The sequence below is a fragment of the Martes martes genome, assembly GCF_963455335.1.
Source record: "Martes martes genome assembly, chromosome: 12".
NCBI classification, from domain to species: Eukaryota; Metazoa; Chordata; class Mammalia; order Carnivora; family Mustelidae; genus Martes; species Martes martes.
In genome coordinates this window covers 66,803,392-66,818,221 of record NC_137900.1, presented here as the reverse complement: position 1 = coordinate 66,818,221, position 14,830 = coordinate 66,803,392, and the positions used below count along the sequence as shown (strand labels likewise).

General features: G+C 35.7%; 1 long non-coding RNA gene across 3 annotated transcripts in view; it reads right to left on the bottom strand.

The window, feature by feature from the left end:
* The window catches only part of LOC308352927, a 30,658-nt gene extending 16,243 nt beyond the window's left edge, over positions 1–14,415 (bottom strand). For 2 of the 3 annotated variants that reach the window (XR_013967704.1, XR_013967705.1), the window contains exons 1-2: positions 14,335–14,415; positions 3,650–3,764 (exon numbers count right to left, since the gene is read on the bottom strand). This is a non-coding gene — a long non-coding RNA (uncharacterized lncRNA). Of the gene's footprint in view, positions 1–2,068; positions 2,173–3,649; positions 3,765–4,442; positions 5,249–14,334 lie in introns of all 3 variants that reach the window. The other variant, XR_013967706.1, reaches the window with a different exon arrangement.
* Between the last annotated feature and the right edge of the window lie 415 nt (positions 14,416–14,830).

Sequence of the window (14,830 nt, the reverse complement as noted above, 5' to 3'; positions counted from 1 at the left end):
AGATCTCGATCCCAGGACCCCGAGACCACCACCCGAGCCCAAGGCAGAAGCCTTAACCCACTGAGCCACCCAGGCGCCCCTTTAAACATCTTTATTAAGGTATAATTGACATACCAAAAAAAAAAAAAAAACCCTAAACATATTTAATGTATACAATTTAATGAGTTTGGAGAGAGACATATGCCTGTGAAACCATCACCACAATCAAGGATAATGCATGTCCATCACCTCCAAAATTTTCCTCCTGCTCCTGAGTTGTTTTTTTGTTTGTTCGTTTGCTTGTTTTGTTCGAAGAACACAGCATGAGCTCTACTGTCTTGGCAAATGGTTAATTATACAATACAGTGTTAACTACAGGCATTATCCTATACATTAGATCTTTAGGATTAATTCACCTTGTATAACTGAAAACTTGGTACCCTTTGATTAACAGTTCCCCGGCTTCCAGCTCCTGGCAGTCACCATTCTACTGTATGTTTCTAAGAGTTTGACTATTTTAGATTCCTCATAAAAGTGGTATCATGTAATATTTGTCTTGGGTCTGGTTCCTTTCATTTAGCATAATGTCCTCTAGATGTATATGGCAGGACTTCCTTCATTTTTAAGGTTGAATGATATTGCATTGTATGTATATACCACATTATCTTTATCCATTCGTCTGTTGATGAACATTTAGGTTGCTTCTATACCTTGGCTATTGTGAATAATGCCACAGTGAGCATAGAAGAGCATCTATTTCTTCTTAATCCTGATTTCAGTTCTTTTGGATATACTTTCAATTTTTTGAGGAACCTCTATATTGTTTTCCATAATAGCTATACATTCCCCCCAACAGTATACAAAGGTTCCCTTTTCTTCACATTCTTGTTAACACTTACCTTTTTTTCTCTCTCTCTTTTTGGTAATACAGTCCTAAGCGATATGAGTTTATATCTCATTGTGGTTTTAATTTGCATTTCCCTAATGATTAGTGATGTCAAGCATTGTTTCATATATCCATTGGCCATTTGTATCCCTTCTTTTGAGAAAGGTCTATTCAAGTCTTTTGTCCATTTTCCTAAATCAATTTTGACAAAGTCTTTTCCCCATTTATTTATTATTAAGTGCACATTTCCTACCTTTCAATTTAATTAATTTTAATTGGTTAAAACCAGGACAAAATCTTCACATTTGACAGATTTTTTTAAAAGCCACAACAGGAAAAATAATTAAAATGCATATCACACTGATGTTTAAATCAGGTAGTTTCAATAATAGCATATATCTAAAGGCATGTGATTCAAGGAGTCGAAGGAACTACTTTCATCTCAGAACTGAGCTCTCTTAGTCCATGTAATTATGAAATGTTTTCCTTGAGAGAATTGGAAATAAGTGGGTAGAAAAGAAATAGAGTGACTTCAGAGTCAGAATCTTGGGGGCAAAAGTTTTAATTTGATGAGTATAAAAGTACCCATCACCAAAATCAATCCAAAGTTCCAACTCAGAAATTCTCTACTTCGTAGAAGCAGCTTTGAATTCAATTTTTTTGCAGCCCAATCATTTGTAGTGAGAAAATTCCCCAAAAGAATCATCTTCTTGGGTGTATTTGTGAAACTGGCTCTGTATGACAATGTAAAAGGCCATCAATTCAGTGTTTCCCAAACTTGCTTGGCTTTAGAACCACCTGTGGTACTTTTTGAAAATATGCATATTCTTGAGCATCAAAGAAAATCCACCAAACTAAATTCTCTGCCTATGAGACCCAGAAATTTGTTTTAATAAGCTTTTCTGGGCTTTTCTGCAGCCAGCCTCACACCTCAGCAACAGGGCTACTGAGTATTGGCCTATCTTTGGAGAAATAGTTGTATCTTAACTTTATGCTGTGCCTACAGGCAGTTGGATTTTCTTGCAAAAATGTGAATTTCCCATAGGTATGTAGAATACAGACCTGGAATACTCCAGGAAAAACTGTTGGGTCTTGCCTCTACCTGGGGTCTTGCCTTACCTCTACTCTCAGAAAGAACCCTAAAAACGGTGTGATCTGTTTGAGTCTATTAACTCAAACTCTGAGTAATGTTTTCAAAGTTACCGTTTCACACTGGGACAATTCTGTTCAGAGGCTACAAATTATGAGCAGTCCCCATTAGCAGAAAGATTATTTTTCCAAATGTAGTAAATATTCCAAGTATCATCCTAGGAAAGAAAAGATCCAAGGTCAGAAGATAAGGACTTAGACTGGTAATAAGATGGAAACTCCTCATTGTGGGTCTTGTGGTTGATAGATTCTAGACTAGAAGGAGTACCAAACACCCCCACCCCCCAGGAGCAACCCGGATTTAAGGAGAAAAGAAAGCTGGCTTCTACCACTCACAGGCAGGTTAAGAATGAGGCAAGAATGGATTGTGTGCTTTAACAGAGCTGTGGTGGTCCACATTTCAAAAAAACTTAGAATTCCATTGTTAGAATGGGCCATGTCTCTATACCCATAAATTCATCCTCTCTATGGTGGTTTAGAGAGTGAACTTCTTATCTGGACCCCATATTTTAAGAGACTTGTTAATCGAACTCTACTCTTCCCCATGATGGATTTGAGGCTGAAAAGCTACAGCGCATCTTACTCCTTGATCTGAACTGGAGAGATATTCCATGGCCGGGGCTAGGACAAGTTTACATAGATCCATATCCTCACTCCAGATATAGAACAAGGTGAAATAACATAATTTTATACACTGTGCAGTATAGCAAGTCCAGAATATGAATGGATTTCTAATATAATGAAAAGTGATAGAACTTTGTGAACTAAGCAAACTTGTAGTGTCAATTCCATTTCCTCAGCATTGATTTCAAAAATCCAATTAACGATCAAGGATGTTTATCTTTCATATTTGTCCATCAAGAAGGCTTACTTTCATCTTGAAAAGATTACAGACCTGATTACAAAAATATTGTCCTTTATTATCTAGGACCAAAGACTTTTGTACTTGACACAAATGCCTGGTGAATAAAAACTACTGTCACATTAAAAAGGTGCCTACTTTAAGAGTCTCCTGTATATGCACTTGTTAATTAACATAACACCAAAAGAGCATGCTATTCGTACTATAACTCATATACCTAAAATTACGGTGAAAACAAACTTCACTTTTTCTCCTTTAAATATGTCATTCTAAGATTGAATCTATATAAATCACTTGACTATGACAATCAAATAGCCTCTTGGAAATAGTGTCTTCAAATTATAAATAGCCTTGTTTGTTTTTGGAGAGAAAATAAACAGGACTCAGAAGATCCTCTTCAATTGTTTTTTCTTGGTAGTTAAAAAGTGCTTAATAACAAAGTAGCTGTTGGCCTCGTCAGAATGTGGTACAAATGCCCTGAGTTTGTGATGCTCTGAGATCCTACTCAGGGGTTGCTTGTAAAGGTGTGGGTTCATCTGGTTAACTAATGAGGTTAATTAATTACCCAGCAAGGGTATGATTTCACTCGTGATGCATATGCTATTCAGAAATGTCCTGGAAAGATGAGCTCTATTTTGCTTCTAGGATAAAAGAGAGCTAAGGATCGCTCCAGAGAAAGAGATCCCTATTACTATTTAAAAATAGTCATAATGGATGGGAATTCGGGTATCATCTAGAGGGAATCGAGTACAAACAGGACGCTGACAACTTACCAGGAGATATTCAGGATCACCACACTGGCCTTTGTTATTCCATCTGTTAGTTAAATTTATGGAAGGTTGCACTGCGTGAGCCTCTGTACTTGAACTTATTTCTCATTTCTTACACCTGACAGTGGGCAAATTAGATCAGAGGGATTTTAAGAAGTATGCATTAAACAACAGTATTTCAAAATATATTTTTAAAAATTTTTATGACAGATCACACTTTTAGAAACATCTGGCATATACGTATATAACATATATATATAATTTAATTCTCTCAATAATTTTGTGAGATGTGTATGATCATTATTTGCATTTGATAGCTGAAAAAACTGAGTTTTTAATTCAGCTAAAAAACTTGACAAACACTATGTCATTTATACCTGTCAGAAACTGATTTCAATCTAAATGTTCTAGTCACAATTTTTTTATATTTTTACTGTAGTACTCACTAAAAAAGACATTTTTAAAAAATAGTTATCTGTATCTTTTCCCTTATACTTCACATGATCTTTCTTTCTAGGTGTTCCCAAAACCTATTCTCTCTCCTTTTACTCTTTTTTTAAGGTTCAGCAGTTTTATTAGAATATGCACTAGTGCTGATCACTCAATGTCAATAATCCCAGGCACACACACATATTTTTCTTAATATGTAGTTTAGAATTTTGTTATTGTTTTATCTTCAGGACTTTTTTATGTTACTGCTTTCAGTATATGTTCTATTTTCTTACTTTGGTTCTCTACCTCTGTGATTTTTCTTATCTGTATTTTTAATTTCTTGTGTCTATTTTCAATATCTTACCTATTTTCCTCTTAAGTCTTCTTCCCTCTTCCTTCAATTTTTATGGTACTTTAAATTTTCCTATTTTTCATTTTTTATTTGTCTAAAGGCATTAATTTGTTATTGTTGTTTTGTGTTCTTTCAACTTCAGCATTCTTTTCTGAAATATTTTTCTACTGTTTGTAATTCTTTTTTGAGTTCCGTGATCTAATAGTTCTAATATATGTTGCTCTTCCACGTTCATATTACTTTCTTCATGTCTTCTAGCTCGTTTTAACATAGTAGGTGACAACTTTGCTCTATTTTGTGAGCATGTTTTTCTGGCATGCTTTCCTTGTCTATAGAGATATTATTCTGAACTTTAGTCTCTTTATTCTTATATTAAGTTTGCAGAGGATTTGACATCTATGCCTTTCTTTCTTTCATTTTTTGGTAAAATTAGTATTCCTGCACTTCATAATTAAACCAAGTTCAGAAAAGCTTTCCTGTCTACCCAGAGGTTCTGCTTCTAATGTTTTTGTACAATGTTCAGCAGTACAATGGCTTGCTTTTCTGTGAAATCCTGGTTCACTTTGATCAGGACCTTCTCTTTTGTTCAATTTCAATTTCACTTGCATCATTACTCCTCATAGTGAGGCCTTGTCCCACAAGGAAGCCTTCACAGGTCAAGTTTGAGAGTGACTGACATTTGTATATTCCATGTCGGTCAGGCCTTCTTACTGCTGGTACTGTCACTGACCTGCCCTGGAGAGGGCAAACCTCCAGTTCTAGTTGTTCTTCTGCAATCAGCCATCTGTGGTTTTCACTGAGTCCGTATTGGCAATATACTGAGAACAACAGAATATGAATTGAGGTAATTATGGCAGAGTTACAGAGTCAGTAAATATATATTTTATATTATTATAGCTTTATTAAAAAATACGTATATATTTGTACTCCTCTGTCCCCAACTACATCAGACTTACACATGGAAATACTCATGCTTGAGCTTATATGTGATGCTGTACATTAAATTTCTAGCCCCAGTTCTTCATGCCTCCACTGTTCACATCCTCAGCATGTAACTTTGCAGTCCATCCTGCTAGAGGTACAGGATACATATCTCTTTACCTTGACACTGGCTTTAGCTCTTTGACTTATCTGACCAAGGAAGATACAAGTTCATGGGCCACAAGCAAGAGTTTAAAATGTGCTCTAACACTTACTTATATGTGTGCTCTTATACTCTGCCATTGCCATCTTGCCCTGGCCTAAGCTAATCTGTGGGGCTCGGAAGGAGTGAAAAAGACATGTAGAGCAGAACCATCCCAAGCTAACTCCACTGTGAAACAAATCATACTAGCTGACACATGAACTCAGGAGGAGAAAGAACTGCTTAATGTATATTTCACTGAGGATGTGAGATTATCAGTACTGCAGCATTATTGTGGGGAACACAAACAAAATTCTCATGCAATGTGTTAGAGTTCTCAAAGAAAGTTTATGGTTGTTGCATGATATAATTGGTTGTTTTTAATAATTATCAAAATATGTGCTGCTGTTTATATCTTTATGGCTTCTTCCTAATTGCTTTAGCTGCTTTTCCCTTTTCACTCTAGTTGGTTGTTATTTAAGTTTTTTTTTCCTTTTTTTTCTAATACATGTATTTAAAACCATAAATTTCATTCTGAATATTTTGTGAGTTGCATATTACATTTGTGCATTGAGTTTTTATTTTTATTTCTAAGTAGTCTGTAAGTTTTTAACCTTCCTTTTTAAAGTGGAGATTAGTTGGGAAAATTTCTGTTTAATTTGAAAGTGTTATTTTATCTTGTTTTTTTTATTTTTAGTTTTTTTCTAATTTTTGCCTTTATTAAATTCTTCTCAGATTAAATAAACAAACAAACAAACAAATGATCATCCAGATCTAAATGAGAAAATAGCACTGTTCTAGTAGTTCCAACTCCAGGTAAATGTTATTCTTTTTTTAATCCATGACTGAATTTCCAGACACTGGTAAAGTAGAATCCTTTCATACTACCCAGATTTAGTTAATTGAACAATCGTTTAAAATCATTTTAAAATGCTATAGTCATATTTTACCTTAAAACAAACTACATATTCATTTATTCCACTTGATATTTTTTCAGCTTTATTGAGATATAATTAACATATAACATTGTATAATTGAAGGTGTGAAATGTTTACTTGATAAGCTTAATGTGTTATAAAATGATGCTCCTTGCATCATGTCACATAATTACCTTTTCTTTTTTCTGGTGAGAACATTTAAGATCTGCTGTCTTAGCAACTTTCAAGGATATGATACAGTATTATTAGCTATAATCACCATACTGTACATTAGATCCCCAGAATTTATTTGTCTTATAACTGGAAGTTTATACCCATTGATCAGCCTCTCCCCATTTCCCTGAACCCCCAGCCCCCAGTAACTACCACTCTAGTCTCTGTCTGTATGAGTTCAGCATTTTTAGATTCTACCTATAAGTAAGAGATCATACAGTATTTGTCTTTCTCTGACTTATTTCACTTAGCATAATGTCTTCAAGGTCCATTCATATTGTTGACAATAACAGTATTTCCTTCCTTTTTATGACTAAATAATATTCCATGGTATGTATACACATCTTCTATATTCATTCATCTATTGACTGACACTTAAGTTGTTTCCATGTCTTGGCTTTATGAATAATGCTGCAAAGAACAAGGGGAGACCAGATATCTCTTCAAGATAATAATTTAATTTCCTTTGGATATATACCCAGAAGTGGGGTTGCTGGACCATATTGAAGTTCTGTTTTCAATTTTTTGAATTTTTTGAAACCATCATACTGTTTTCTGTACTGGTTGTACCAATTTATATTCCCACCACAGTGCACAGGGTTCTCTTTTCTCGGCATACCCTACCAAATACTTTTGATCACTTATCTTTTTGATGATAGTCATTCTGACAGATCCAAGGTGATTATCTCATTGTGGTATTGGCTTTCATTTCCCTGATGATTAGTAATGTTGAGCTCCTTTTCATGTACTTGTTGGTCATTTGTATGTCTTCTTTAGAAAAATATCTATTTAGTTCCTCTGCTCATTTTTTAATCAAACTGGGGTTTTTTTGCTATTGAGTTGTATGAATTCTTTATATATTTTGGACTTTAACCCTTGATCTGACATATGATTCGCAAGTATTTTCTTCTATTCTATAGATTGCCTTTTCATTTGATTGTTCTTTTTGATGTGTAGACACTTTTTAGCTTGATGTAATCCCACTTATTAATTTTACTTTTATTGCTTATGTTTTTGGTGTCATATCCAAAATATCATTGCCAAGAACAATGTCAAAGAGACTTTTTCCTATGTTTTACAGTTTCAGGACCAAAATTTTGTTTTATTGTCTCTTTGGTCCAATAATGAAATTTCATTGCCATTTTTTACTAAATTGCACCAATAATGCATCATTTACAATTTCTACACTCTTTATTTAATGATACTTCTGAAGCAAACTAAGGAAAAATTTTCTATGTTTTTTTTTTTTCCATTATTTTATAGCTGTGTCATTCAAACCTAATTTTTTAGGGAGCTGACTTTATTGAATCTTTCTAAACCTTTAATTTGATTTTTTAAATATTTTAAGAATTTTTAAGCTTTACTGAGGTATACTTAAACATACAAAAAATTGCACATGTTTTTGTATACATTTTGATATTTGAGTTTGAGTTTGGGTGTGCATATGCATACACCCATGATACCATTATCACAATAATTTGATTTTAATAAAATCTATACTTTTCCTTATCAATCATATATTATCAGTTAATTATATTATGGAATTACAACAGCAAAGCAACTGGAATAAATAGGTTTGTGAACAAACACAATTTTTTTAAAAAATGTTATTTATTTGTCAGAGAGAGAGAGCACAAGCATGGGTAGTGTCAGGTAGAGGGAGAAGCAGGCTCCTCACTGGGCAGGGAGACCGATGTGGGACTTGATCCCAGGACCCCGGGATCATGACCTGAGCCAAAGGCAGATGCTTAGCTGACTCACCCAGACATCCCCAAAATACAATTTTATCATGATCAGCAAACAGCATAAATGGTCAGAGTGGTAGTAGAGAGCATACAACCTATATTACCTAGGGCTTCTGTCACAGCATGTTACAGATAGAAAGGACAGTCTGGGTTAATCTAGCAATTCAATTAACTGGAAGTCAATTAAGAAATCTAGAGGCAGGGATATTTGTCTGCCTTCCCCACAATACAGTATATTTGACCAAGTGGGTCCCTTAGACTTGAGAGGGACATCTACATTCAGAAGTTAACAGGATTTTCTAAGAAGCTGATATGGTGAAAGAAGACTCTATTTAGGGCACCTTCTATCAACCAGGCAATTCCTTTGTCTTGACCTTTTCATTTTCCCCATAAACCTCCAATAAAATGTAAAGCAAATGGAAAAAAAAAACTAAGAAATAAAATATTAAATATTAAAATGCTCACAGAATAAATGTTTCATTGAAGGTCAAGTAAAGCTAGACTTCTAAACTGAAAGCAATGAAAAACTTCAAGATAAATGGAATCAGAGAGTGCATGCAACTTGACCTACTTTGCATTAGGGTGCTTGAAAGGATTCTTCAGAAAACAAAATTTAAAAAGGATGCATCCCAGGCAAAAGACCTCAAGTGGAGACTCGGTTTTATCACAAAAGACCCAGGCCAGAGACTGATAAATAACGTAGTTTTTTGAATCATAAAAATTTTTTAACTACTGTTATGTGTGCTTGGGACATGGTAATAATAGAAATTATCACAGATCATTTCTGATCTGTGCCTTCAAGAATTTACAAGCTAGTAGGAAGAGAAGGCAAATTTAAATCAGTATGTAAAAAAGGAGTAGTATAGGACCTGCCTTAAAGTAAATGCCAAATTGGCCCCCTTACATTCAAACTTGAATGTCTAACATGGATAATTGATATGCAAAGTATTTCAAAAGAATTATCCAAATCATAAACATAGATCACTTTGAAGAAAGATTAAAACCCAAAATTAAAAGTATTTTGATTCTAGATGACTAAATCTAGAACTCCAATTCTCTAGAACTAATGTGTCTTCCATCTGGGACTAAGTCTTTATATATGTAGTTAAAAATTGTCTTCTAGCTGGGTTGGGGTTTTTTTGTTTTTGTTTTTGAAGATTTTATTTATTTCTGTCAGAGAGAGAATGGATGAGAGAAAGAGCACAAGCAGGGGGAGCTACACAGGGAGAGGGAGAAGCAGACTCCCCACTGAGCAGGGAGCCCCACAGGGGGCTTGATCCCAGGACCCTGAGCTCATGACCTGAGCTGAAGGTAGACACTTAACTAACTGATCCACCCAGGTGTCCCAAGCTGTTGTTTAGTAAAACAAAAGCCTTTTGAAACTATGTGCTTACTCTCAGTAATACAAAGAACCATCAAATTCCTGCCTTCAATTGAACTTTTCTTTATTAGGGATCTGATTCAACCAGAAACTGAATGGTATTGATGGATTCTATGAACTACAAATAGAAATATAAGCTTATTAACACTTAATAAATGCAATTTGGGGGTAGGTAATGCCTTATAAAATATGAAGTTTAAAAAAATAATTTTAAAAAGCCTAAGAAACACTACAGAGGACTAAATATATCTCTACTCAGAATCACTAAATCAATCTACAAAACCATTTTTCTACATTTATCTCAAAGGTAGACTTCTAAAGCACACCCTGTGTACAGTTAATTTTACTTTTAACCACTGAAAACAAGTCTTAGAGTCTGTCATACATAACAAAACAGCCCAGGAATGAGAAGCCTTCAAATATCCATGGTGACCCCTTCTCCCATAAAGAAGGAGAGAACAAGAGAAAGGAGAGGAGGCAGAGAAGGAAGAAAAAGAACTTTCCTCTCTGCCTGAAATAAGCTTCCTTTCCCAACCATGGATTGTTCCTTCTCATTTTTCATGTATTAACTTAGATTCCTATCCTCTGAGAGACCTTCCTTACCCAAACTATCTAAAGTTACCTGCCCCACTCTGCCCACCCCTTTCTCTCATATAACCTTCTTTATTAACTTTGTGGCTCTTACCACAGCCTGCAATTATTTGGATTATTTATTTGCGTGTGTGTATATTATTCAATTCTCCCACTATGTAATGTAAGCTCTGTGAGGAAGATATTGTATAACTTATTCCCCTATTTATTTCCAAAAGCTAGTGGACAGTAAATATCTATTGAGTGGACAGTGGGCAGTGGACACTCAATAGATATTTTTTTTTATTTTTTTTTTAATTTTTTTTTTTAATTTACTTATTTGACAGACAGATCACAAGTAGGCAGAGAGGCAGGCAGAGAGAGAGGAGGAAGCAGGCTCCCCACTGAGCAGAGAGCCCGATGTGGGGCTCGATCCCAGGACGCCGGGATCATGACCCGAGCCGAAGGCAGAGGCTTAAACCACTGAGCCACCCAGGCGCCCCTAGATATTTTTTGAATAAATAAATAAGCAAGAACCAAAACTCTACTCGGAGATTTACTGCTACTCTGCTAGATACTTTTCATCTATACATTATCATTTCACATTTCACAAGACATCATCCATATGCCACATTTCACTAAGTAGGTGTTAACTATCTGGATTTAAAAAAAAGAAGAAGAAAAGGTGCCTGGGTGGTTCAGTCAGTTAAACGTCCACCTTCTGCTCAGGTCATGATTTCCAGGTCCAGGGATGGGGCCCTGTGTTGGGCTTCCTGCTCAGTAGGGAGTCTACTTCTCACTTTCTCTCTCCCCCTCTGCCCTTCCCCACTGCTGGTTCTGTCTCTCAGATACATAAATAAAATCTTCAAATAATAATAATAATGATTTTAAAAAGGAAACTGAGGCTTAGAAGAGCTTATAACTGGCTTTGCCAGGACCAGTTAAGATGGGTCAGTGATTCAAATACCTTTCTGTCTGCCTCTTAGGTCTATGTTTAAATATAGCCTTTTAGCTGAGAATCTCAAGGTACAATTACCTCATCTGTATTATACATGTTTGTGTGACAAGAAAACACAATCCCCCTTAACGATTTGTTTCTCATCTGCTGTGGCATTTTCTATGCTGAATTATAATGGGTCTTGCTACCTGGATGCTTCCTCCCTCAATCTCAGCTCCTCAAGGGCAATGAATTATTCTGTGTACCAAAGAGCTTCCCCGATGTTCAATGGCATGAACAAAATGAATGGGTTGAGGATCAAGGTCATATTAGCTTTTCAAAGTAAAAGAAAAAAATCAGGTTCTTTCTAAGAGGAAGAAGTCTGGTAGAGATGGTGGTTTTCTACAATACAATATATATTCAGTGACATACAGACGTCTAGATTATTTCACAACTTCAGTGAACCTGTTATCAAAAGTTTTAACTGAGGGGACTCCGGGGTAGCTCAGTGGGTTGAGTATCTAACTCTTGATCACAGCTTGGGTCTTGATCTCAGGATTGTGAGGCTTGTTTTTGTGTGTGTGTGTGTGTGTGTGTGTGTGTGTTTGTTGTCATTGTTTGTTGTTTTCTCTTAAGTAGGCCCACGTGTGGAGCCTACTTAAAAATTTTTTTTAAAGTTTTAACTGAGGGGTAAGAAACTTGAGTGAAGAGAAGGTAGGTGGTTTGCCCAAGGTCACACAACACTTTTGCATTTAACAATGAGCCCAATAGTCACGTAATAAGGAGGGACCACAGGTCAAAACTAAGGATGTTATTTTTTAATTAATGCCACTTAAAGGCAAAAAGTCAATATTATGGGGGCGGGGCACTGCTTGAGGGAAGATGTATTATGTGGACCAGCATTGTCTCTCAGACCTCCATTTAAATTTACTAAGATATGGAAATAGGAAAAACCCAGTTTGGCACAAGAGCCTATGTTCTCAGTCAGTAATAATAATAGCCAATATTTGCATAACATATACAGTGAGCCAGATACTCTTCTAAATGCTTTACATTTACTGACTAATTTAAGCTTATAACAAACCCAGGAGGTAGGTACTACCTGTATTACATAGCTGAGAAAACTAGGCACAGAGAAGGGAAAGCAACCTGATTAGTAAGTGGCAGAATGAGAACCTGACTCCAGACATTTTCTCCTGTGACCACTGCTCCATGCTCCTTTTAAATGGAAGCAGAGAAAGGGAAGGAAGAGGGAAACTCTCTTTTCATATAGGGATTATAGACAATTTCTTTCTCTCTCTTTTGTTGCCCAAAAATTATGTGACAAATGCGTTTTTATGATGAGAAAAAAATACTTTTAAAAAGATATATTTTGAAATAAATAGCTACTGGTATAAAAATATTTATAAAAGCATAAACGTTTTTCAGGTATTAGCCTAAATTCCTATCCTCTGAGAGGATACTTACCTGAGTGCTTCTCCAATCCAACTTGCTCCCTGATGTTTGTGTACCCTCCACAATATCCTCTCAAGTGGATTTCCAGCCTCTTCTAGATCAGCCTCTAGTGTTGACTGCTAGTTAACATGCACCTCAAGAAACTGTAGAAAGTCTGCTCATGAACACAGGGCTATCATCTCCCCTGCATTCCAATAGGAGATGACTGCAACCAAAATCAAGTGACTCATTTTTAAAATAATTTCACACTATGCAGATGCTGTGAGATACTGGAAAAACTGGACTTTCTCCAAAAAAAAAAAAAAAAAACTATTCTTTTTTTATGTTTAAGTAGACTCCTCACCCAGCATGGAGCCCAGGACCCTGAGATCAAGACCTGAACTCCAGACCTGAGCTGAGATCAAGAGTCAGATGCTTGACCAACTGAGCTACCCAGGAGCCCCTCCAAGAAAACTATTTTTTTTTTTTAAATAACATTTCAACATTTCATAAGGACTGCTTTCTGACCACCTAAAGAAGTAGGTGGAATAAAATATTTTAACCACAGTAATTAAGATCACTAAAATATATATGTTTTTTTCTGATAAACTTTTCAGAAGAAAAGGTTTTTAGATGTTTTTCTTTTTAAAAATGGCCTTGTTATGGCCCTTTGTCTCTTTTCCTACAGAAATATTGACTCCTTCCCCACTGCCCCCAAAGTACCCTATAAGTATTTTTGCTACAATTTTAAAAATTTATGCTCCTCATTATTTATGGGCGTGCTCCTCTTTGCTGTTCCTATTTTCACTTTGTTTCTCTGACATCTAACTCATTTTAAGAACATTATGTTCCTAAAAAAAACTTAGAATTTCTGAACCAAGAAGTAACTTTATAATAACTCAAACACTTTACTTGATTTTTTTACCCATTAAAATAGACATATGTGAATAATTTCTTTTTTAAAAAAATTATTCCCTTTTTAGGGCACCTGGATGGCTCGGTTGGTTAAGCATCTGTCCTCTGCTCAGGTCGTGATGCAGGGTCCTGGGATCAAGTCCTGTATTGGCCTCCCTGCTCAATGAGAAGCAAGGAGTCTGCTTCTTCCTCTCCCTCTACCCCTTCCCCCTGCTTGTGCTCTCTCTCTCTCATGCTCTCTCTTCCTCTCAAATAAATAAATAAATAATTTTTTTTAAGTTTCCCCCTTTTAGCATGTTCTTCACTCATTTTGACTACTTTCTTATTTCTCATACCCCCACCTACCCTGGAAAAATAACCCATCTCTCAGCCCCTTCCCCAGAACATCTCTAGTTCTCTCTTTTCTCTTTTTCCTTCCATTCTGATATCAAACCAAAGAACTAAGTTGGCAGAGAAGGAAGCTTCTCAGAGCTTCCCAGAATCTGCTTTTTTACCAGAAAATATAAGTACTTTGGTTCTACAAAATATTTATTAAGTGGAAGGGAGGATGGAAAGGAGGGAGAGAGGGTGGGAAGGAGGGAGGGAGAAAAGGAGGTAGGGAGGAAGGCAAGCAAGCAGGTGGACTAATATATTTGGAGAGTAACTTACCACATCCTAGCGAACTTTTATGTTGAAAGTTTGACAACTTTCTTCTGCAGTTCCCTTTTTCTTTTCCCGTCCCCAAATGCTACCTATTAGTTATTTAATATGGTCTATCATTACTGTCCTTCCCTATCATTGGTTTGAAACAGACTCAAAAACTTTAATGAGAGGTTATCATGGAACTATTTTAAGACAAATTCTAAGTGGAGAATAAAGGTCATAATACCACTGTAGCAGCTAAAAGCACTTTTGCTGACATTATCTAATTTTCACAGAACTCTAGAGACATGGGCAATTATTTTGATTATGCTTTTACAGATAAGGTGTTTTAGGCACAGTGGGTGGAATAATAGAGGTCGGTCATTGCTTTCACCGAAAATAGACTTATATCTACTAATATTCAGGGGAGACCTATTTGAATGATACAACTTAGCCTTCACAAAAAAATCTTTTATTATCCTTCTTTTGCCTAGTACAGAAAAACCCAGACTTAGATGTTTTC